The sequence below is a fragment of the Syngnathus acus genome, chromosome 5 (genome assembly GCF_901709675.1).
Source record: "Syngnathus acus chromosome 5, fSynAcu1.2, whole genome shotgun sequence".
NCBI lineage: Eukaryota > Metazoa > Chordata > Actinopteri > Syngnathiformes > Syngnathidae > Syngnathus > Syngnathus acus.
The window spans coordinates 12,415,001-12,438,683 of NC_051091.1; the positions used below are offsets into that span (position 1 = coordinate 12,415,001).

General features: G+C 43.3%; 1 protein-coding gene across 4 annotated transcripts in view; it reads right to left on the reverse strand.

Annotated features, from left to right (window-relative positions):
• Positions 1-23,683, reverse strand: part of ephb2b (eph receptor B2b) — a 98,410-nt gene that overhangs the window by 24,201 nt on the left and 50,526 nt on the right. The window lies entirely within an intron of this gene.

The following is a 23,683-nucleotide window of genomic DNA, read 5'->3' on the forward strand; positions in this document are numbered from 1 at the left end:
ATATCCACCAGTTTAAAAGAATGTACAAAAATATGTTGTTTAGCGGGTACAAAGGCTAAAAGTGCCAAAGGGCTACACACAAGTAAAAATGAAACAGAACAATAAGTGTGAAAGTGTGTCTACTTGTGTTCTGTTGTAGAATTACAGTTTATGTTGAATCGTTGGTTTAATGGATAAAGTGAGAAAGGGGAAGGAATCTAAAAAGCTATGCTTCCTCCTACTCCTTTTCGAGCATTCTTTATTGATTTATTTACTTATGTATTATTATTAGTATTAAATTAATTCATCCATCCATCCATTTTCTGAACCGATTAGTCCCCACGGGGGTCGCGGGAGTGCTGGAGCCTATCCCAGCCGTCAACGGGCAGTAGGCGGGGGACACCCTGAACCGGTTGCCAGCCGATCGCAGGGCACACAGAGACAAACAACCATTTGCACTCGCACTCACACCTAGGGACAATTTGGAGTCTTCAATCGGCCTACCAAGCATGTTTTTGGGATGTGGGAGGAAACCGGAGTGCCCGGAGAAAACCCACGCAGGCCCGGGGAGAACAAGCAAACTCCACACAGGGAGGGCCGGAGGTGGAATCGAACCCGCACCCTCCTAACTGTGAGGCGGACATGCTACCCAGTGCCCCACCGAGCCGCCTATTAAATTAATTAATTTATTTAATTTATTTATTTCAGTTTGTTGGTTTATTTTTTGTTTGTTTGTTTGTTGTATGGACTTATATGTGGCACTTTAGAGTGTTATTTGTTTTTTTTGTTTTTTGTTTTTGATGTTCGAAATAAAGATATCAATCAATCAAAAGAAAGCTAATAAAATATGAAACTAAATTATGATTGATCTGAGACTTGTTGACTGTGGACACTTTTGAAGTAATATGAAGAGACTGAGTCGTCCAAACGCAAGCGGTGGCTTGCCTGTGAGGCGGCTCTCAGCGCGACATGCTGTTCTTGTGAATAATTCACAGTCTCTTGCTTGCCCGTCGTGCATCTGCATGGTTCACTTTCTGTTCGGGGCCCTTTTAAGAGGCTCCCTGCACGTCCATGACAAGCCAAGATAGACGGCAAAACCGGAACTGGAGCATCTGTGTGCTATGCCTACCAACGGATGAAGTGTTTGGCTGACTGTCATCATTTGGACGTACGAGAATAAGAACATATTAAAGTCCCAAGTCCCAGTAGTGCAATGTTTTTTTCATTTTCACTTAAAACCATAAGCATGGTTTCAAATCATACTCTTGAATCCTAATTTTTGCTTGAAACCAACTCTGGCTGGATACTATTTTGAAGCCTTAAACATGTCTATAAAGCCGACTTTCAAACACTAAACCTGGCTCAAAACCTTAATCTGTAATCCGATCCATGTCTATAAATCCTACTTTGGAACCTTAACCCTGAACCAAAACCTAATTTAAAACTAATTTAAGATTGAAACTGCAACTTTAAACCATAACCAGAGGTTTGAAACCCTAACGTGAAATCCTGATCTTATCTTGGAACCCTACTTTGAAATTAGCACCCTGTCTTAAACCCTAATTAAAATCCTAACCCTGTCTTGAAACCCTTAGTTACCAAAACCCTAACTTTGGTTTGAAACCTTATTCTAAGACCGTTTACGTGAAAAACCACAACAAATTTACCAGTTGGCTTGATTGATGAGTAGTGACTGAAAATCGACACATTAAGATTTTTTTAGCGAGCACGAGTCATTTTTATTTATATCGTGACAGTAAATTCAAATCAACTCAGAGATTTATGCTATGCTAACAGTGTAGTATTTGCTAAGTGTAGACCTTGCCAGCATTTCAAGGCAACATGTGCTTTGCTTATCACAAATATTTTCTATCCACATTAAGTCATCATCACTTGTCATTGTGTCTAAGTAGCTTTGACATGTTTGCTTTCTGCCATGATTGATGCCCGAGCTCTCTCTTTCTCTCTCTCGTTACGCGCCGAGTGAAACCCGAAGCGTGAACACTCTCGGTGCCAGTCGACCGTTTCGTCGAGGCCCGAGCCAAGCCACTTCGCGGGGGAATTGCCATCAAACCGACTTTGAAAGAAGCCGTGTAAAGACGTGTTGAAGGGGAGAGGGTCGGGGGGCGTGTGTCGAGGGTCCATCGGTGGGAACAAAGAGGAGAGCGGGTAGAGGTCGGGAATGTCTATGTTTGGGAATTCAGCATATGTGGGCACAGTTGATGGATGTGCTGCAACTGTGACAAACGCCACAAATGAAAAGAATGCAAGGATTAGAAAGTATAAAACTCCATGAGGCCTTTACTACTGCGGGGATTTTTTATATTCAAATGGTCACAAGCTGCTCGGGCTGCCGCCGAGTTATGAATAGTTCCCCGCCGTGTGTAAAAACCCAAGACACTTTCTTTGTAGCTTTGCCAAGCCTCTTCTACGTTCACTTGTTGAAATCATTTGTTTGTTGTGTCTATCACTAATTTGAAAGCCTAACTTGGAATCCCAATCCTGGTTTCATACCTTAAATTTGCAAGATTCATCCGTATTTACAACATCCAAGTGACGACTCACACCCGTCTGAGACCGTTTTTATGCTGCTGTATTGGCTAGCAACTGAGTTCAAATGGGCACAGCAGATCATTTGTGTGTGTTGCTTTGGAATCTTCCAAACAACGAATTCCTGACAAATCAAATCCACTTAAAGAGGACATGTGTTTTACGTCTCAGCACACCTCTCTGTCATCTGCCTGGAGGGTGTAAGGGGAATTTCCCCCTTGGCGTCCAGATGATAGATTTGAAGAGAGTTGTCTAACGTCAGATGTAAGCAAGGCTATGCTTAGATCACATCTTTAATTCTCCCGGAACGTGGCGGCATTTGATGTCCCACACGTCGGATGTCTCATCCAAATTTTAGAACGAGATTTGAATTAATTATGGGTATAAATAGTCACTCGTGACAGCTGGCCCTTTTTGTTATAACTTCCCCTCATAAAACTAAAGATATTGTCATGAACGTGGATTGATTTTGTGGAGCAGACGTGCTGTCAGACCTCACAGCAACAACAACAACAACAAAAACAGAGCAAATGAGCTTTTAAGGAATGTACTGCTCCTCAAATCGTTCCATTCTTTGTAGTGAAAACCTTGTTTGATTCTTAAAATATCTCCTCATTTGAATCGGAACGTCTCCAGTTACTTCAGCCCGTCCGTGCTTTACCACTTTTAATAACACATTGGGCTTTCATTTTGTGTTGATTTTGTTGTATTTTTTTTCAAACGAGACTTACCGCATGGAAACTAGACGGTGAGTCAGGGTGCAAATCACATTTTACAGCAGCTAATTTGCTCCCATTTTTGTTTCAAAGGTTTCCTGGATCTCAACCTCACACATAGGGAGATTTATGACAGGGTGGAGATGAGACCTGCAGCTGGACCGTGTATGCGTATAACGAGACTACAAACACATAATAAGGCAAATTATTTGTTCTCAGATGAATTCATGTAAATGTGTTAAATTTTTACCTACACTTTTAATGTTTTCTCTTAACCAAGTGAAAATGTGAAAGAGCCCACACAAGATGAGACTCGTATTCTCTCCAACACAGCACAACACTCAACGATGTTTCCGCCAATTGAGATTTGCGGCGCCAAAGCTGATGCACACGCTTGCCCATTTGTTCCTCAACATGTGTGGGATTTCTCACAATTTAAGATTTCATGTCAGATGTTAACAATTGGCACTTCACAAAGCCCAAGGCCACATGCTATTTCTACACTCCACAATGCCTCATTTGGCCTCATGCACCCCTACACAGCTTTCCACGTCTCTAACCACTTTCAAAAAGATTGTCACGATCAAGTGTCCTTCCCTTAAAACATAAAAAAAACATAGGAAAGAGACACAAATGGGCAATGGCCATGTGTGTGTGTTTGTGTGATTGTGTTGTTCAGGGTGTGAAAGAAAAAGCTGAAGGGCACATGGATCAGAGGTGGGAGCATTTGTGAATGCGGCAAAAACCGCTGAAAGAAGTGAAAACGGCCACTGTCACGAAACGTGTGTGTGTTGTGTGTGTATGTCTGTGTGTTTACAAGGACGGAGGGTATTTCCCAGACCGCCGCTGCGACTGCCGCTACAGTGGGCAGTGCTCAACCTTGGGGCTTTGTTGTCTCATATAAAAGTGTTGGTGGAATCACTGCTGGGAAGACGAGAGGCCACTGGAAACACCTATGGGCCATTTAGAGAAGGGATGGGCGACACAAACGATGGAGTGGGCCATAGTTTCTCGTCATTGCTACTGAGCTGGCCGCAAAGGACCACTCACGACATGAAAAAAAAAAAGCAATTTTAAAGGACAAAATGTATGACGTTCGAGTAAAGCTTTCTTTGTCACACACCAACTGCATCAAACATTTGCCCATTTCCTTGATTTGTGCAAATGCCTGCTTGAGAATGATTTATTTTTCCATTTTCAAAGATGAATCTTCCCTTGAGATTTTGTCAATTGCTCCCAAATGTAGACCACTATTAGGATGGGTCGTATTAAATACCAGAAAGACAATTTTTATCTTTGTGAGCACCCATTTGTAACTGCGCAGAGCTCGAGTTATTTATTTGTATATTTTCAGAAGTTTTGCAAAACTTTACTCCACTCTGAAAATGAAAATGAATACTAAAACTACTGGAGACCTCAATCTTTTGCTCAATGCTGAAAATAAACATTTACCATATGTTCATCCGTGATAAGCTAAAAAAAAAAAAAAAACATACCCCCCTCCTCACTGCCCAAAGGATAATTTTCGGTCTCAACCCAAGCCTCCACCATCTCCAAGACTGATATTTACAAGGACATAATGTAATGGAGGGCCTCTTAAAGGAAATGTTGGTCACGCAATAAATAACAGGTGGAAAATTATTTCCCAGCTTCCGGGCTTATTTTTCCATTATCGGCTTAACTTTGGCTATGAATTACAGCAGTGGAGATGGCACTGGCAGGCAGTTTGCAGCTTAACATTTCGCTGTGGGCTACATTACAGTGACTAGACGTAGTTTGCAGCCCAACTTAAAGTTCTCGTACTCTGCTTAAAAACAGAATGAGTTCATATTTTCAGTGCACATGGGCACCTGCACACCACTTATGGGCACACCTGATAAAATACATGTATTTCTTCAAGAATGATAAAACTACCCCAATGTAGTAGATAAGCTATTTTCTTTGCATTGTATAAACACCGAAGGTTATTATACTGTACTTGAGAAGACATAGAACTGTCAATTAACTCATTTAATCATACATCCCGTTTGTTCCACTTTCATAACCGTAGCCTCTTGATACTTCATAAGTGAATCATTCCAATGTGGCCGCAAAGCTCTCGTGATGTTCAACAGGGCTTCAGTACCACAGAGGGAAGGGTTGGGTGGTGGTGGTGGGGGGGAGTCGTATTTCCATACTGTGTGATAACTACCATCTGTCAATAGAGAGGAAAGCGAGATGAAAGGCGAGTATCAGCGGAGCCATTCATGCGGCGCTGCAATAACATCTGGAATTTTTACAGAACTCCTTCTGCTCCCACTGGCCAAGGGAGAGGGGAGAGACAAATGGGGAATGGCAAAATTACAGACCGGGTGAGCCAACATATGTACATGGGGTTGGAAAACCAACAAGACTCGAGACTTTGCAGGGGGGAGTAAGTTGGATAATGGGTCGCTTCTTGCAGGGTGATAAATGACAGGTCCGAAGGATGTCACGGTAGGCTCAGGTGGGGTACGAGTGGGTGGGCTTCGCAGATGGCCGAGGTATGTCCCCCTTGTGGTCGTTCGTCTCCATTTAAATCGGCCAGCCTCCTAGCTCCACATCCTGGCATATTCCATTATGTTTAATGACGGATCATTAGTGACGCAGGACAAATGTCACATAATGGTGCATAATTTGAAAATATGGCGCAGTAACCTGGTCAGCTAATGAGCCTGCATGCTGCTAATGAAGTCACTCAAACTCCTCTTATGAGACAGTTGGGGATTAAATAATAGATAAAAATGTCTCTACTGAATCCCTTGCATAATGCATTTTGCCAAATTTCTGTATCAGAATTCTTGTACAGTTGGCCTCAACCTTTCAAAAACAAAAGTTACAATTGGACTGTCACACTTGACAGACACTTGAGCTGTATGAGAAGTGTTGAAAAAACGCCTGATTCTCGTTGTACGGGAGCCAGTTGGCATTACGTTGCATCAAGATTGAAAGTCTGGCTGGTTTATAGATAAATAGAGCCAATAGTTAGGTAAGATACATTTGAGTTTTGTTAAAAATGGATCACTCCAATATTTCTGTTGCAGAAGGGATTGGTCAGCCACAGAGGTACTTTGGAGTACAGATTCATTTCATCGCTTTATTTATCGCATCACTCATGGTTCACTGACCTTTGGGAAAGATGATGTAACCACAATTGTCTGCTTTTGTCAAGTATTGAAGTCTTTCGTCTGGTCAAGAGGTTGATGCGAGCGAGCGCAGTTGTTTCTATGCCACGCCTTCCGTTTGGTTTTCAGTCCAACGCCCATCCCTTTTTTTTGCCTCAATTCTGGAGATCTTTCAGCTGTTTTGATTCCACTTGTCTTCAAGCATCTTGCGACCATCTTTTGAGAAGAGCTCGTTCCCACTTGTCTTTATTTAGTCAAGGGGCTTCACCAAAACCACTTGCCCCACTTTCACATCTGGAAGTAGGCCAGAGTGATCACAGTTTGGAGTCAACAGTCAGCTCTCACTTAACCTCAAGGCCTCCAACGCCCGTGTCAGAAACCGGAGATACGGCACTTTCACTGTCGTGTCACAACAAGCGCACGCCATTGTGTGGGATGATGTTGGGGAAAATGACACCCTCTCATTTATGACACGCCCAAGAGGATGTATACTGTTTCCAGTTGAAGAAGAGAAAAAGGTTAAATGAGGAAACTTAGGCAGGATCAAATGTCAGAAGACATTGTTGAGGCATAGAAAAGAATTCAAGACTCCGCCTGCTTGACTACATGGAAAATGTGATCGTCCCCCAAAGGTGCACTGACACGAACACATTTCTTTTATTTATTAGGGTGTCTTACCTGCAATTCACCCCCCCCCCAAAAAAAAGAATATTCTATTGGAAATTATTTGGGCCGCATAACATATATTATTTTTCCAGGAATGATTCTGTCGTACTCTGTGTTTTATGCCTTATTCCGTTCACACACTTTGCTTTTTTATTTTGATGTTGACCTCTGAAACCGTAAACTTTCCCTTTTGTCTGTGTAGCGTGAGAGGAAACTCAGTCGAAAAGGATTACCTCATTCACTTTTTCCCTAAAGTCAGCAAGCTAGGCTCCACGTACCATCGAACCTAATCATGGTACGGGTAAGCCCCAAATTTTTCCGGCTTCTGTTTCGCTAAAATGCCTCATAGAGCAATTTATAAATTTGGCACACTTGCAAAGTCATTGGTGCTCTCTTGACTCCATCAAATTTATCTGCACTGCAATGTAACTTTACTGCTAATACAGGTAGTTCCGCAATGGTGCAGGACGACTAGGAGAGACAGATTTCACTTAATGGTCCCACGGCCAGTAATAAATCTAAAAAAAAAATCACTTTCCTGCTGATTCCAGTCTTCCCTCTATGGGTTAGTAGCCACTATTCTGTACTATTGAATTGTCTGTATTTGTAATAGAGGGAGTCTAATGTGGTTGGTGGTGGGGTGGCTGGTTCTCTTCACAGAGTCCAATCCAAACAAAGGCAGCCCCCGGCTTCGTGACTGAGACTCCCTGAGGTGCAGACGAGCTGACGGACAGGTGGTATAAAGGCTTTATAACGTGCTGTTCAGTCCGTGGCGACAAGAAGGGGGCCGTCTCGGGGAAAAGGAAGGGCGGTGGATGAAGAAGCCTTTCTTTAGTCTTTATGGGCGTATTACGGGTTACTGATGGAGGGGTGTTGGGGGGCCATCGTGGCAAGGAGCAGCTGGTGCCGAATTCTGTCACTTAACCCACCAACACACGAGAGGGGTGTAAGCCCAGGATCAACATCAACTGACGGTATTACCTTCTCCCTCAGTAGCTACTTTACTTCGGTAGGAAATGGCTTCATGATGCATCAATGCGTGAGTCAAGTGCTTAAGCACTCATAATATGGTGGCACAGGTTTCGGGTTAGAATCTCAACACTTGCCCTACCATCTATGTGCGGGTATACTCCCACATTCCAGAAACAGACATGTGAGGTTCATTGAAGACTCGAAATAGTCCATAGGTGTGAACGTGAGTGTGAATTGTTGTTTTGCAATCAAGCCGGGATGTAACCTGCTTCTCACCCAGTTGGGATAGGCTTCAGCTCACCTGCAACCACAAGCATATAAAGTCTGTAAAATGGATGGATGGATTAATGAATGGGCTAGAGAGCTAGAGTTTGGAAATAATAATGCTTGGAACCTCCAGGTGCCGTGCCCGAAAATTTTGTTCTAGGATATTTTCAGATTTTTCTGCAATTTCTTTCCCCCCCACATTTCTCCCAGTTCTCCGTAGAAAACATCCAAGAATATTTATCAGCAATCTACAATGTACAACATGTGGGTGTCAAATAAACACACAAAATAGTCATTATCAATTTTCAGGTTAATGAGCAAAACAGCCCAACACAGGATTTGCGTTTGAACGCAATCTGACGAAGGAAATAGAAAAAGAAACGAGACACGCCTCGCACGTTAAAACCCGTCCGCCGCCGCCGCTTCCCTGCAACGTTACACCTGCAGCTATTGTTCCAAGGTGATTCATTGAAAGCCTTTAATGGGTACTATTAAGAGGCGGTACACATTAAGTAGCTCAATTGTGACTGTCGTAGCGAGGTGCTGGCCTCTGAAATTGCGTAGCGAGTGTAGAGATGGGCTAATTAGCCTTTAAATGTGTCATTAAGTCATCTAAAACACAGCATCCCTCGGCTATTCATCTGCCACCTTCCACTACATCCTTAACCCTCAAACAGGAAGGCCTTGGCTGTCCGCTCTCCCTCCCATTTGTCCAAATCAATGGAGGCTGTTCAGCCCAGACCCAGGAGGTCAGTGCATTTAAGTACCCAGCTCACACTACAGAGAAGAAAGCCGGGGGGGAAGGATGGGCAAACCCTCTGTTGCCTTGGCAACTGTGCTGCTGCTTCTGCTGCTGCTGTTGTTGCGGGTACACCCATAGGCCCCTGATCCACCTTATTGGTGTCTGAGGTGATTTATGCCCAAAAGAAAAGATTATAGTCTTTTTTAAGTATGGTGAATGAACATTTAAAGGGGACAATTAATTGAAAACTGGATTGTATACAAAAAGTTGGGTGTACCTGGCCATCCATCAACCGTTTCCAGTTATCATGGTAACAAAAAGGCAGACTCGCCTTTAAGGCAGGGTATACAGTCAATTACTGGCATCAGACACTGGCAATTCCTTAAACCAGGATCATTTCAGGAAGACAAAAAATATAGTGCGTAAAGTCCTTTATAATTCTTGTTCCCATTCTGGGAAAAAAAGGGTGTCATAAACATGTTATTGAGATACTTGGAAACTGTGTATAAAAACAGGCAAAATACATTTCTTTAAACACCAGTCAAAACTCATCTTCTCCCTTGGCATGACTTGACCAATTCCAGTATGACACATCCGACATTTCCACAAACAGGCTTATTGTAAAAATATAGTGCAAGCTTCTAAAAGCTAGCTACTCTGTACTTTATTCAGAAAGACTGCTGCATAAATCACTAAAAGAACCTCTCTTAGGCTTACGGTGAACCTGCAATTTGCTCCAAGGAACTATTCAGTTTGTTTACGGACGTAAATATGCATCGAAGTTAAAACAGCAGTCGCTGGCGAAATGTAAGCGCTTGCAGAAGCTTGCAATGTGATGATGAGGCTGCGGAAGATTAGTTTTGGGTTTCTGGAGGCAGAGGGATTATGGCAGGAAGGCTACGGGAGGGTGTGTAAGGGGGGAGGTGGTCACGTCAGTACGACTCAAGACTCAAATCCCCATCCATTGGCAGGCTTTGGATGGAAATGTCACGTGCAAAAATTCTCGACACATGCTTGAACGTGGCCAGAATACCGAAATAGATGTGGGCTTTTGGGAATGTGTGAGGGTTCAAGACTCTCACATGGAGAGTAATAAAGTACGTTCGATCAGGTCTGGTATAGACAGAAAGAAAAGACAATAGGAAGGTTTAGAAGAGAAACTGCAAGTTAGACATTTCTGCTAAGATAGACGCATTTCATTAACCCTCCTGTTATGTCCCATTTCTCCGGAACAAAAATAATCTTCCTGGATAAATTCGATCTAAGACGTCAGAAATTATTTACGGTAAACATCATTTACAATGCATTATTCCAAACTACTAAATGTTTCCTGCAAATATGAAAAAAAAAGGAAATTTTGCATTGTACATCTTTGGTTTATGACATAATTGTAGTCCTCCTGTTGTGGCGATGTGACCAAAACTTGTATGTCCCATGAGTTTGAACTAATCATACGCTAAAGTGACACCAATTAAATCAAGTACAATAAGATTCACACCAAAAAAACTAAATTAAACTTGCATCTCTGTTCCTGTAAAATGGGCCGATTTAACCTGACATTAAAAATGCATTTAAGACATTTATTAAAATTTTAAGCTCCAGATGGGACCTAACACGACAACAACAGCACTAAACCTAAATTCAGGTTACATTGCTACCATAGGAACAGAACTATACCAAAAAAAACCTTCATTTATTCGTGTTTTTTGTACTTGTGTAACTTTAAACGGTTCAATTTAACAGATCAAAGTCCTATTTGCAGCTGCAGATGGGACTTTCCTAAAATGACGTCAATAAAACATAACGTGTATCAGAGATGTTGTGTCTCATCTAATTTGCATGATACAAAGAATCTGCTTCCCAAATGCTTTCCTAATGACGTCAACATTAAGATGTTAGTTGCAGTGAACTCAAATAAGGCAATCGCCAATGGAGATGCTGGCCGCCTTATGCTTCATCGGGCACTGCAAAGTATCCCGCAGCACCTGGAGGTTCCAATGAGGTCAAATACCTTCTTATCAGCACACTAACAGGTTCTGCTTGGACAGGCTCAATTAACCGGCGCTTAGTAGTAGCCCAAGAGCGGGGGCCACACTATCTGCACAAGAACCCGTATCAGCAGAGGCGCACAGGCGACAGACGAGCCGAAATCACAAAAGCTGAATTGTGCCTGTTACTTGGACGGATCGGAAATGGGACGTTTCTTTTAAGTAAGAATGCTAGGAATTTGGCTGTGTCTCTGTGGGTGAATGACTAGTCAGAATAGTCAAACAATTTGGCGTTGTAATTGATTAGTAGATTAATTGCTTTTTTACAATGAATTCGGGAACTGATCATTGGTTCAACGACGTCGGCACTGTAAACAAAACCAAGAATTAACCGCTTTGTTATTAACTCGGGTTTTAGCACCATATATCTATCTAAAGAACACAAAACATGAATTGGTGAGTTTTTGTTTTGGTTATCAATACTTCCCTTCAAGAAAGTACATACCAGGAACACTTGAAAATGTTCATTAAATTTGGGATTTTCCGTTCTTGGCGGATGTCTGTGCTCTGAGTGAGACTCAAGTTTCCTTTTCAATATGCTTTGTTGCACTTTACAAAAGTGACTTATTTGCTAAGGCAACATGACATAATTCTTGGATTGCACATTTCCTGGGTAACACAACAGTGACCTATGCTGACGGATAACAACGTTAGTTAAAGGCATGAGTGGAATCATAGCCAGTCACTCACTGGTAGGAAGTCAGCCTGCCTGCTGGCATCGCATACGCACAGATGGAATTAAATCTGCTTTTTGCCAAGCTTTTTTCTGGCATGTTTTCCCTCTCGCTGCCCTTTATTAGAAGCGAGGTACGATACTGTGAATGAGCCGTTGCTAATCACTCGACTACGGAGTGATCCCATTAATCTCACAACTGGGAGAATCGCACTCCCATGTAAGCTCGTCCTGAAAATTTCATGAAGGCGTTTGCTTGTGGAACATAATGTGTTGTGGAGAGCCCGTCATAAATATATGACAGACTCTTGCCCCATAAAGACTGAGCTGTGTTGTGTCTGCTCAGTGCACACACATCTGCTGCTCCCGCAGCTCCCGAGACAAAAGAGTGTACGAGGAGCCCCGCAATTACCAGCAATCTGTCGAAAATAGGTCATCGATGTCTGCGTTGCACTCCAAACGTACCGCGTCCCCAAAATCGATAGCAAGGCACTATATTTAGTAAGAAGGTCGCAAGGCAGATATATCCAGGCTGACATCGGCGCACGGGCTATGCTGGAGGTTAAGAAGGCTTATTTTAGGAGCACGCGCCTTGTAAAATGTCTTCTCCGCAGAGGGTTGCTCCAGAGGCAGATGTCCCTTGTCATCTAAATGTCACATTATGCTTCGAGTCAAAGTCATAGTGTTCTGTAAAGCAGGGTACAGTAAGCATAATTGCTGTTCACTATTTTCAAATTCACTTTTTAGCTGAAAATCTGACCTATTTGAGGTTTTTGTGCCATGAGATTCTGCCAAAGTCTAAAAAGGAAAGTAGTCCAGTTTCAAAAAGTGTACTTTGAAGTCTCAACCGAGACAAGCTTTACATATCGAGGAGGAGCTAAGGTGGCCTTGGTTATTAGTGGACATGATGGAGAGTATTCATGAGTTGTATGTCTTCACTTGCGGTGCGATATTTTTAAAATTCGTAAGATGCAACCGCCCATTCGTGGATGCAGCCGGATCCGTCCATCACTAACCTAAAATAAGGCAAAATCCAAATTACAGTAAAAAATGGTAAGTTAAATACATATAGCACATACGTACAACTTAAAACTATCAACTGAAAACTGAAAACAGTAAAGTACGGCAGTGTCTGAGTATGCCCTGTTCTACTTCACTGCACCTCTGAATATGTTTGGACCATCGTAGAGGGCCGACTTTTTTTTTTTTTTCCATGTACATGGTTGGTGCCCACAGATTGCGTTGAACACAAATGAAGTAGCGTCGCCTTTTATGTTAAAAGCTCAACCTTGTCTGTACTCTCCTGTCGTGTCATTACAGATGTGTGCAAACATTCTTCACATGCTTTAATGAGTACCTCCTGTCTTCTGTGAGCTGTTTTTTCCCCTCTACAACTTTTACAATGCAAACCTCCACGGAGTCAAATTATGTCTGGAGAGCTACTGAGCGCTTCGCTGTTCGGTCGGGGGGGAGGTGACGGGTGATCTTTAAGGACTCTTCTCTGTTTTTGCACATTCCATTTCCCTCCGAGCTGGCAGGGTTTTTTTCTTTGTTAACTCAAGCCATCATCACTTGAGCGGGGGGCAAAAAAATCCAAGACAAGAGGAAGGAGGCATCAAAACAATCTCATTAATAACCGCGACTAATGTATTCCAGGCAGCTCTCGCAGTTGCAGAGAAGATATGTTCTTTTTGAGGAGGGGTTCTGGTGTGTGTCGAGGCACGGCTGAATGTACACAGACCGAAACGATGAAACTCTCAGTAGAGACGATTCAGCCTTGCGCTAATCAAGAACACTGGTCTCGGCAGGAAGTGAGTATTTCCCGGGCTTCAGTGGGGGAAATTTGCCCTGAAGAGTTTTGTGAATGATGTTTTGTCAAACCTGGTTGGTTCCTGACCTGAAGCACATCTCCTGATTTTTTTTTTTTCCACAGTTCCCAGATGTCATAACATGTCTGTAAATTCCCGTAGTTAAAATGCCTCATTGATCAAGCATTAAGCTCCACTTTTTTATTGCTTGTCTTTCTGAAATCACTTCTTTTAAAGGGGATCAGGCGAGTGAGCGAGCGTTTTGCTTTGATAAAATACTAGCAAGGATGTCAAAATGGGCAGATGTAATTTCTGGCTGTGTAATTTCACTTCATGGGAGGGAAAACAGTCCAGACTTCATATTAACGCGATTAAAAAGTCAATTTGCGTAATGTCCGCTTTCATACACTATGGCAAAATCCCTGTATTGCCCTACTTTAAAAGCTTTGAGATGTACAGGAAGTGGTTCAACTTCTTCAGCTTCACCAGAAGATTCGAAAGGGCTTTACAGAATAAACTGTGGGAAAATGGCTGCAATGACAGCGAAGAGACCTCAACATAGAGGGGGAGCACCCCCCCAAAATTCTACTACAATGTCCTGGTAGGAATAAGAGGACTGAATAGATAAGGATTAGCCTAGCAATTGATGCTACGCCTTTCATCTATCAACGTATCCTCTGGATGAACCCGCTTCTTTACACGGGATATAAGAATGGAGAGCAGTGTGGATGCGCAACTTCTCCCTGATAGCTTGCAAATTCCACTGAAGAACGATGTGGCCTCATTAGAGGCAGTAATTTATTTGCTTTGCAGTGGGCCAAAGGGAAGAGAAAAAGTTTTAACAGCCAGAAAATTCGGTAAGTAGTGCATTTATAAAGCCAAGCTGTCCCCCGTAGCGATGGAAAACCATCGCACCGCCCCCCTCAACACCAATCACCAGCGCCGCCACCATCTGCCCCTGAAAACACACTTCCACAATTAAATCAGGTCACTGGAGCCAAGCTTGTTGTCCTGTTCAGCATCAAGTGCGCTCATCTTGCTCAACCACTGAGGAAAATGAGTGCAGCTGACACAAAGCAGCAGTGTGTGAGAATATTTGCGATTGCAAAACAATAAGACAATTGATGACTGTGTTGAACAGATGTCTTCAAAACAAGCTTGAATCTGAAGAGGCAGAAAAAGTCATTTTAGAGGGAATTCGGTCAAGTTTGATGCTGCCCACAAAAGGATTCATGATTGAAAATACAGAACAAATTTAACATTTATGATTGCTGACCTGGCTGTTTTTTGAGACGATTGTTGAGGAAAAAGAACATGTACTTTATTATTTATTTTATATGTCTGACAATTGGGCCTTTGATGACTTTGATCGAATGTGTTGGTGATTTAATATAGTAGCCATAAAGTACAGTTGAGGTCCTGCAACAGCATCTGACATCTGGAATGTGAAAAATATATTGACCAAAGTACAGAAAACAAGGAATATATCAGATTAGAAACGTGTGAAGGGAAATGTGATGAGCTGGCTTGAAGTTTCTATGGCGTACAATTCGGAACGGCCCCGAGTTGGCGGCTGGAGAGTCTGTCTCCAGCCCATCTGGACCTCAGCACTGAGAAGACTATGAAAACTCTGTCAAGAGACACCCCGACAAAAAATAAACTCAAAGTGAACAAAGAGTCAAAATGTATTGGTGGTGTGGCTTTTATGACGAATAGAAGTGTTGCGGTAAGGTCCAGAAAGACAGCCAGATTGGACCAAGACAATCTGGTGCGTAGAGAATCTCACAATGCATAGATACATATCGAAGGATAAACGAAACCATTGAAATACAAACCCGATGGTCACATTGTGTACTGCAGTTCAGTTTGGGTAGCGGTAAAGGGCATTTTAAAACTGCCAAGTCCGGGAATATGGAAAAAACACCTCATAGTTCTGTTGAAAAGTTTAACTAGTTTTTAAATCTTGAAATCAGTCACCAGCCCATAATATATGCCTGGATAAGCAGTCACATGCTTTTGTGTTGAATGTACATCCTCTTGCTAAAGCCCAAGTAGGACGAAAAGGCTCAAGGTTTAGGAACTCCAAGTTGTAATTTAGTTTTGGTTAGATGAGATCACTTTTGGGTTGGCCAAATTGCTGAGACATCAGGAATCCATCCGATCAAGGGTCATCAACTGTTACCGCCATGACGCCGCACAACTAATAAATTGTCACTGATTATTAAATAGTCAGGAAGGAAGGGAGGGAGGGAGGGGGGGAGATTCGCAATTGGCGCCTTGTACACTCTGTTTTACTCAAGAGGCTTTCCGTCTTAACCGTTGCTCCCTATCTTTGATCCAAACACATGCTTTATCAATCAGCGTCTCCGAGTCGACAGGGAGGCATGAATTCTTCGACCAGACCGGAGTCCCGGACCTCTGAGAGAGTAAACGGGGATGTTTGGACTAAATCCCGGCTGTGTTGCAGATGCGCATATGGAATAGAATAGTTGTCATGATGACCCGTCCAGGCTTCGCCAAGCTGAACCATCACTTCTCTGACTTGTCACTTTGTTATTCTCCCTTTCGCAAACACCAACCAGACTGTCCGATGTTATCAGGCATCCTGATTCTTGGGTCCAGAAGGGCGTCCAGGATAGGATCCGGGGGGGGGGGGGGGGGGGGGGGGTTGGGGGCTTACGTGAAGCCTCTTCAGCAAACAAGATGAGTGATGACGTGTAAAAGGATGTGCTCTTGCAACCCGAGATGTAAAAGATGGTGCGGGGATAACGTGCGACTAGGAGGGTGAGTCTCGCTCTGCTTTATGGAGCAGAACACGACATTTGTGTGCAGCAACATGTGGAAGATGTTAAGGGGGGCTTAACGGGCCGTGATCTTTTGGACCGGGGAGGGCGGGGGCGATTCTCGGGGACGACAGGCCACGTTATCACATCAACGTGTGATGGATGGGCCGTGAAACAGAGCATGATGAAGTATACGTGCACGGGTATAAAACGTTACGCTGCACGTACTGTAGCTGCATATGGCGGCGCACATGTGCACCGCAAAGGGATTTTCTGCACTCACTTTAAGTTAAAGGATTGGCCTTTTCGTCTTCCCTTATTCTCGCGTGCTGTCAAGCTCACTATGGATGTGTGCGGGATGCAGAACAGACAGTGAAAGACTGACGGAGAGGAAAAAAAAAGAAAAAAAAAAACACCTGGCCATGCTGAAATTTCATCAGAGATGAGTGAAAGAAAGCAAGGGAATAATTCCAGGAGCCTCTGTGGACACAAGGACATAGCTAACCGCTTTGCCAGCTCTCACTCAAGCGTCCAACGACGCCGTTTTTAGCTCGGTCGTGTCACCAAAAAGATGCCGAGCCAAAGTTTATTACCCGCTCCGGCATTTTAGAGAAAAACCCTGGCACCGATGAACATCCGCTTAGACGCTTCTTTGTATTCTTCACATGCAACTGAACAAACCCAAACAGCAGCTGAAGTGTAGATAATGTCACCATAACACAATGCTGTGCGAAGTTGGGTTTTTCTACTCCATTTTGTATCGTGCGGGTCCTCATTAGGGTCACGGGTGAGCTGGAGGATATCCCAGCTGGCTTTTGGCAAGACAAGTGGGGTTGGACTGCTCGCCAATCAATCACAGGGAACACCTATGGGCAATTTTGCATCTTTCATGAACCTAACGTGCATCACTACTCCATCTTGAACAATATTAATTCCAAAAACACAATGAGTTTTGATACAAGAGTGAGACACACTTTTGCTTGCTCAGAGGTTCAGCTTTGTTTTATTTACTATCTGCGATCAAGAAACTAATATACTAAAGTTACTGTACAAGTAGGCCCATGATTTGCCTGGCTAGAATTAGATCCCAAATGTACACAGTAAGAGATTTGCTGCGTCAATCTAGATAATCCAAAAATCATATAATCGGTTTTGCTATTTCGAGAAGATGTCTCACTCTCACATCTTTTCCAGTGTTGGAATGACAGCAGCAACACCTGCACTCCAACAGCAGTATGGCAGCGGGGTCACACCCTCTCCTACGATCCGAAAACAAACACTGGCTGGCAGATTGTGCGGAAAGCCTTCAGCAGCCAAGATGAATGTTGGCTTGCCGTCGAGCTGCACTCATGCAGGCATGCACGTACACACTACATGCTAATGGAAAGCAACCGGTTAAAATGATGCTGAAATAAACAGAACAAATCTCACATAAGTGCCTTTGTTTTACCAACTCAAAGAATTTCAGACAGAATTTATCAATCATACACTAGTGGATGACTCTTTTTAAACATCAGAATGATTTGAAAAATTTGCATTGAGGAATTCTTTCATCTTATTGAAAAAAAAAAGTCCTGCAGGGGTGTGTTTCATTTGCATTTTGGCATCTCTCAACACAAAAGACAATCATCCAGTAATCGGCGTGGTTATCTTGCAACCCCCAAAAGTCCTCCATGTGTGCTGTTAGTCGATTAGAGGCGCCATTATAAGACAGCGGCACCCAGGGAAATAAAGGACGCCGTGTGGAATTGCGAAGGCTGCTGCGTTGATTCCTTCCTTTGAATCCACTCCAGACGGAGCAATTTCAATAATTGGGATTCCGATGGCAAATTAGAGGCGCTTATTAACAGCCTGCACCTCCTCTCTTACATATTAACATGTTTAATTCAAACGACCATTTTGAACGCCATTACATTGATTCTCTTTCTCAATTGTGCAGGTGTATCTTTTAATCTCAGTTTGGGTCAAAAGAATCTATGACCCGCGCTATTCCTTCCAAAATGAAATGATAGCCTCGACATATCGCTGTACCCCGCACAGATTCAAAAAAACATGTGCCAGTGTAGCAAATCAACGTATAACATACGAACAACATCCTATGTGGTTGACAGTCAGCCCTTTTTTCCCCCCACCTCATACCTTCGAAACACATTTAAATAATAAAAATGTGTGCCATTTCGGCATCCATGCGGGTTGTTTCATGTGTTCTGCTCTCGAATCCAGTCATAAAAACAGAAATGGGTACTTGGATCAGCAGTGCAAATCCAAATTTGGAGGATTAGAGATTTTAGCTGTTCATTCCGCAGATGAGTAATGATTGATTTTGTGGTCATTTTTTAATGTTTACTGCTGCTGCAGAAGAAGGAAGGAAAGAAGGAAAGGAGAAAGGAAGGAAGGAAGATTGCATCAAATCTTGCTTGTACGGCGAGCCACGTAGACTGACACTAACTCTCCGGACCCTGGAACTCACAATAGCCGGGACTGAGATTCTCAGATTACATTGGGGGAAAGCACACATGGGGATTGTTAGGTTTGCAATTCCCTCCGCTCCTTGAGCATGGCTGTCTTGATACTGGTGCGAAGGGAACACTCATGGTTGTAGAGAGCGAGAGAAAGAAAGAGCGGCGAGGGCAAACACAAGCCCATGTGTCCATATAACGCGCCGTGCCCTGGAGGCCGGCGGGGGAAATAAGATCTGCCTTTTTCAGGGCCATCTTTGCCCCTGAAAGCCACTGCTGTGGTTCCTCTACTCCGAGGAGGAAATGTAATCTCACTTGTAAGGCAATCATGAGGGAAGGTCCCGGCAATTTGTTGTAAGCACCCCACCTTGTATATCAATGTTTTGACAGATTTCCCGACAACATAATTATTTGCCAAGGATCCAGCTGAGACTTTAATTGTAACACACATAATTGTACGTTAAGCTGCGGCAATGTCAGGACAAAGCGCCGGCTGCTGGGGTTATAAATATTACAGTACAAATAGTCGCTTTCATCTGGGCGGCTTTGTGCGGTCGCTGCGGCTCCGTAATCCGGCTATGAAAGAGGATCTCTCTGGAGTCCTGTGCGTGCACCTCTCTCAAATCAATTCATTATGCCGCAACATTCGGCGGGCACGGCACATCTCGAAGGGATCAATTCATTACGCAGAATGCTGCGGTTGAAGAGGCGGTGGCCGACCGCAGTTTGAAGAGGCGAGATCGGCTTTCGGGATGTCGGGGAAGACGGTGGAGTGCGATGTGGCGGGCGCAAGAAAAAACAGGGAACACTTAGCGTTGGAGATCCGTCCCGGCCTTGCGCGAAGGCTCATGACTTTTGTATAAAGGCATTACATCCATCTCTGCTCAGGCCGGTCGCACTCGCAGATAATGGATTTTTTCTCATGAAGCTTTAATCAAATAGAGCGTTATGTGAGTGCGAAGACAGGGTGATGGCGAGGATAGTCAAAGTACGTTGGTGTAAGCGATATCTGTCTCAAGTGGTGTCAGTTTGCTTAAGCGGAGCACACATACAACAATGGCCGAAAGTGAGTCTTGTGCCCCATTTCCGTCAAGAAAAAAAAAAGCATTCCGGCACGTATTACGTTTGAGGAGGGACTTGGTATATACGTACATGACATGGAAAAACAGTAAAGTGCTACTACATAGCCTGGAACTCAGATGTACCGTATTTTTCGGACTATAAGTCGCGGTTTTTTTCGTAGTTTGGGTGGGGGGCGACTTATACTGAGGAGCGACATGTGAATTTTTTCACAAATTTTCAACAAAAACAAAAAGTGAAACCGCGCTAAACGAACCGCGATGTAGCAAGGGATTACTGTAATTTGAATTTCAAGTGACGTCAGCGGCACGGCACGGCACGGCACGGCACGGCACGGCACGGCACGGCGCGGCGCGGCGCGGCGCGGCGATTGTTTACATAAAGGACGATTCGATCACGGGATGACGAAGATGACGAAGGGCCCCACGTACTACCGGCATCATTAGCGGCTTTTTTTGTAAGTGACTCGGAGGACGAAGAGTTTGAAGGATTTAATGATTTGGAGTGACACAGAAGGTTTGAAAAACAATTATGGCTTTTACGCACGCCCGGTCCTACTCTATGGAGCACTCTCACCTCCGTGGATGGAAGTCGGGGGCCGGCGCTCGGCCGGGTGGCTGTCCGGGGACGGTGGATGGGCTCGGACATGGCTTTTACGCACGCCCGGTCCTACTCTACGGAGCTCTCTTCCACCTCCGTGGCTCGAAGTGCCACCTCCAGGGATGGAAGTCCACGCCACCACACGCCTGGAAGTCCACGCCGGTGCTTGGGGCCGTGTGGCGGTGAAATATTTACGTGTATGTTATAGTTATTTGATATATTTTATTTCGTGTAGCAACTTGTATATGTTTTTATCGTTACAGTTCAGTAGTTGTTGGCTCGTTGAACTCTTGTTTTGTTAAATAAAGAGCCGTTTACCAAACCCACGTCTTTCCTTGTACTTTGTTAACGCTACAATATAGTTATATACTAGATCTGTGGAATAACGACGAGGCTGACGTCAGGGCGCACGCGCGGCGTTGTTGACAAAAGATGAGGAATTTGATCGATGGATTTAATGATTTGGAGTGACGCAGATGTTTGATAATATTATTGCTTATATAATAGTTATTTGATATATAATTTATATATCGTTATATGGGCCTGTGGAATATTTTGAAGTGCAACCGCCGTCAGAGGCGCGCACCCGGCCAGTATTGTTGACATAAAGGACGATCGATGGATTTAATGATTTGGAGTGACACAGATGGTTTGATAATATTATTGCTTATATCATAGTTATTTGATATATAATTCATACATCGTTATATGGGCCTGTGGAATATTTTGAAGTGCAACCGCCGTCAGCAGCGCGCACCCGGCCAGCATTGTTGACATAAAGGACGATTGATGGATTTAATGAATTGGAGTGACACAGATGGTTTTATAAACGTGTTATTTATGTAATAGTTATTTGAATAACTCAGAATGTTACGTCAGGCCCGTTCTCAGCTCTTTGTTTGTGTTTATGTCACGTTAGCATACCTATCGTTTAGCCTGTTGTTGCTCGTTCATGTCTGTTCTTGGTGTTGGATTTTGTCGAATAAATTTCCCCCAAAATGCGACTTATACTCCGGAGCGACTTATATGTTTTTTTTCACGTTATTGTGCATTTTATGGCTTATGCGACCTATATTCCGGATTGACTTTTAGTCCGAAAAATACGGTAATTTGAGACAGATTCCCGGTTTTCCATCAGAGTGAGCAAGAATTTGCATATTCAGGGTTGCGGCTTCCCACTCTCACCATATAGGTACTCAAATGCCTGACAAAGACACAATTATCGGATGTCTCTAAAAAGCTTATTCTTAACCATTATCCTCTAGTGTGCGATCTGATGATCTGCCAGGAAAACAATTGGGGCTGTCAAGTGTTAAAGCTGTTCAATAATTGTGATGGGACATCAATTGCGACTGGTAGAGTGAAAGTTACTTTCAACACAAAGGGGTGAAGGCATCGAGTTCCAGGATTTTGACTCATGTTGCAGCGTGCATGTGGGGTAAAGATTTTCTCAGAAACTAAAGTGTAGGTATTATGAGCCTCTGTGTAAAATAAAGAAATAAATAAAAAATCATTAAATCAAAAATAAAAAAATAAAAAACAGACTTAATTAGACCTTTCAATTAAAATCAGAGTATTGTATGTCTCTTAAAAAAAACTGTCTTGAGTGATTGTGCTGTGGTGTCGATTGTGTTCAGACTAATTTTCCTCCCCGATCTGCAAAGGCTGACAATCAAAACTGTTCAACGATGGCAAATGGTTTTATGTGTGGTGGCTTGAAACAAAATGATGGCTAATTAGGAAATTACTTGATTTCCATTCAGGTCATACAACAGATATTTGGCTTTCGGAAGGAGACGATTGTTGATGGCGATAATTTTATGCTTGAGGACACAATCCACCATAAGAGCAGTAAGCCCACGCTTATTTCCATGTGATGTTTGGGGTCTCACATTTTGAGGATCATTATGCGTGTAACCCAGTGGAGTGTGAACTCTGCTGATTGAGCGTGTTCAGAATTGCGAGGATACCAAATTGGATCAACGTGTTGTCTCTGCTGAGTGGAAAACAATTACTTGTATAATCCAATTTAGTACCACAAGAGCAGCGTGAAAAAACGCAACTCCAGAGACGTTGAGATATGCAACATGGAGTGACTTACACGGAGGTCACAAAAAACAAGCAGACGGGCGTAATTACGCCGAGATGCCGACTCATTGCGGCGGAGCAGATTGAGTATCCTCATGTGTGCCCGGTATTGGCCCGCACTCCTCCAAAAGCTTGTCGCTGTTAGCATAGCAGTCAGGGGATTACACAGTTTAGTGGAGCTACTGCTATAAATCATCTCTGACACTAAATTGTATGTTATCCAGTTACTACGGGTGTTACGGTAAAATCTTAAAATGGTGGTTTAGTACCAGCCAGAATTCTTCTCCGGAATTTTTTCCGATATACGGAAACAGATTTAAAGACTTTTTGAGTGAAATATTGAAATGTTTATGATAGGAGATGGCTCAGTTTAACTAACATCATAATCATGCTGAATGATGTCAAAAGCATGTGCTAACCATAATGACCACTGACACACACACATGCACACACATTGGGGGATGTGTTGCAATTACAGGGCAGGAACACAGTCATCACGAGCGCAGGTGGGTGGTTTTTCAAGATGGCCGGAAGGCATGCGGATGACACGCTGTCATGCTGTTTCCAACCAGCGAGGCCTCATGGAGAGTTAAACAGCACCCGCCGCGGTGGATAGGATGGGACGCAAACTGGTTACATCGACGTTTTCAGACGTCCAATTGATGCGCCTGTGAGAGGGCTTCCAGTAGGGAAGGGAAAATGAAGGCCATTTGAAGAGGTAGCGTTTTTGTTGGCAATGATGGAGGGAGATCAGATGTTAAATGTGCTACCTAGGTTTGTACAATAGCTTTAAAAGATTTAGAGTGCAAAGGATTGTTTTTGCAGTGCACGTTCTTTTTGTTGACATTACATTACTTGTATTATTTTGCCTTTACTAAATTGTTAGACTAAATCCTACAAATGTGCCTGAGGAGCCCATTTTGTGTGTCACCAAACATGGCTTGGATGGCCATAAATTTAAATCAAACTCATTTCAGATCAGTGTATTGCATGTGAAATGAAACATTCCATTTGGTGGAATACAGGCTTTGCGGTAAAGATAAAAATCTTGATGACGAGTGATTCAAGTCAATACTGCAAAGCTGCTTTCCACCAAATGGTTGAGTTCA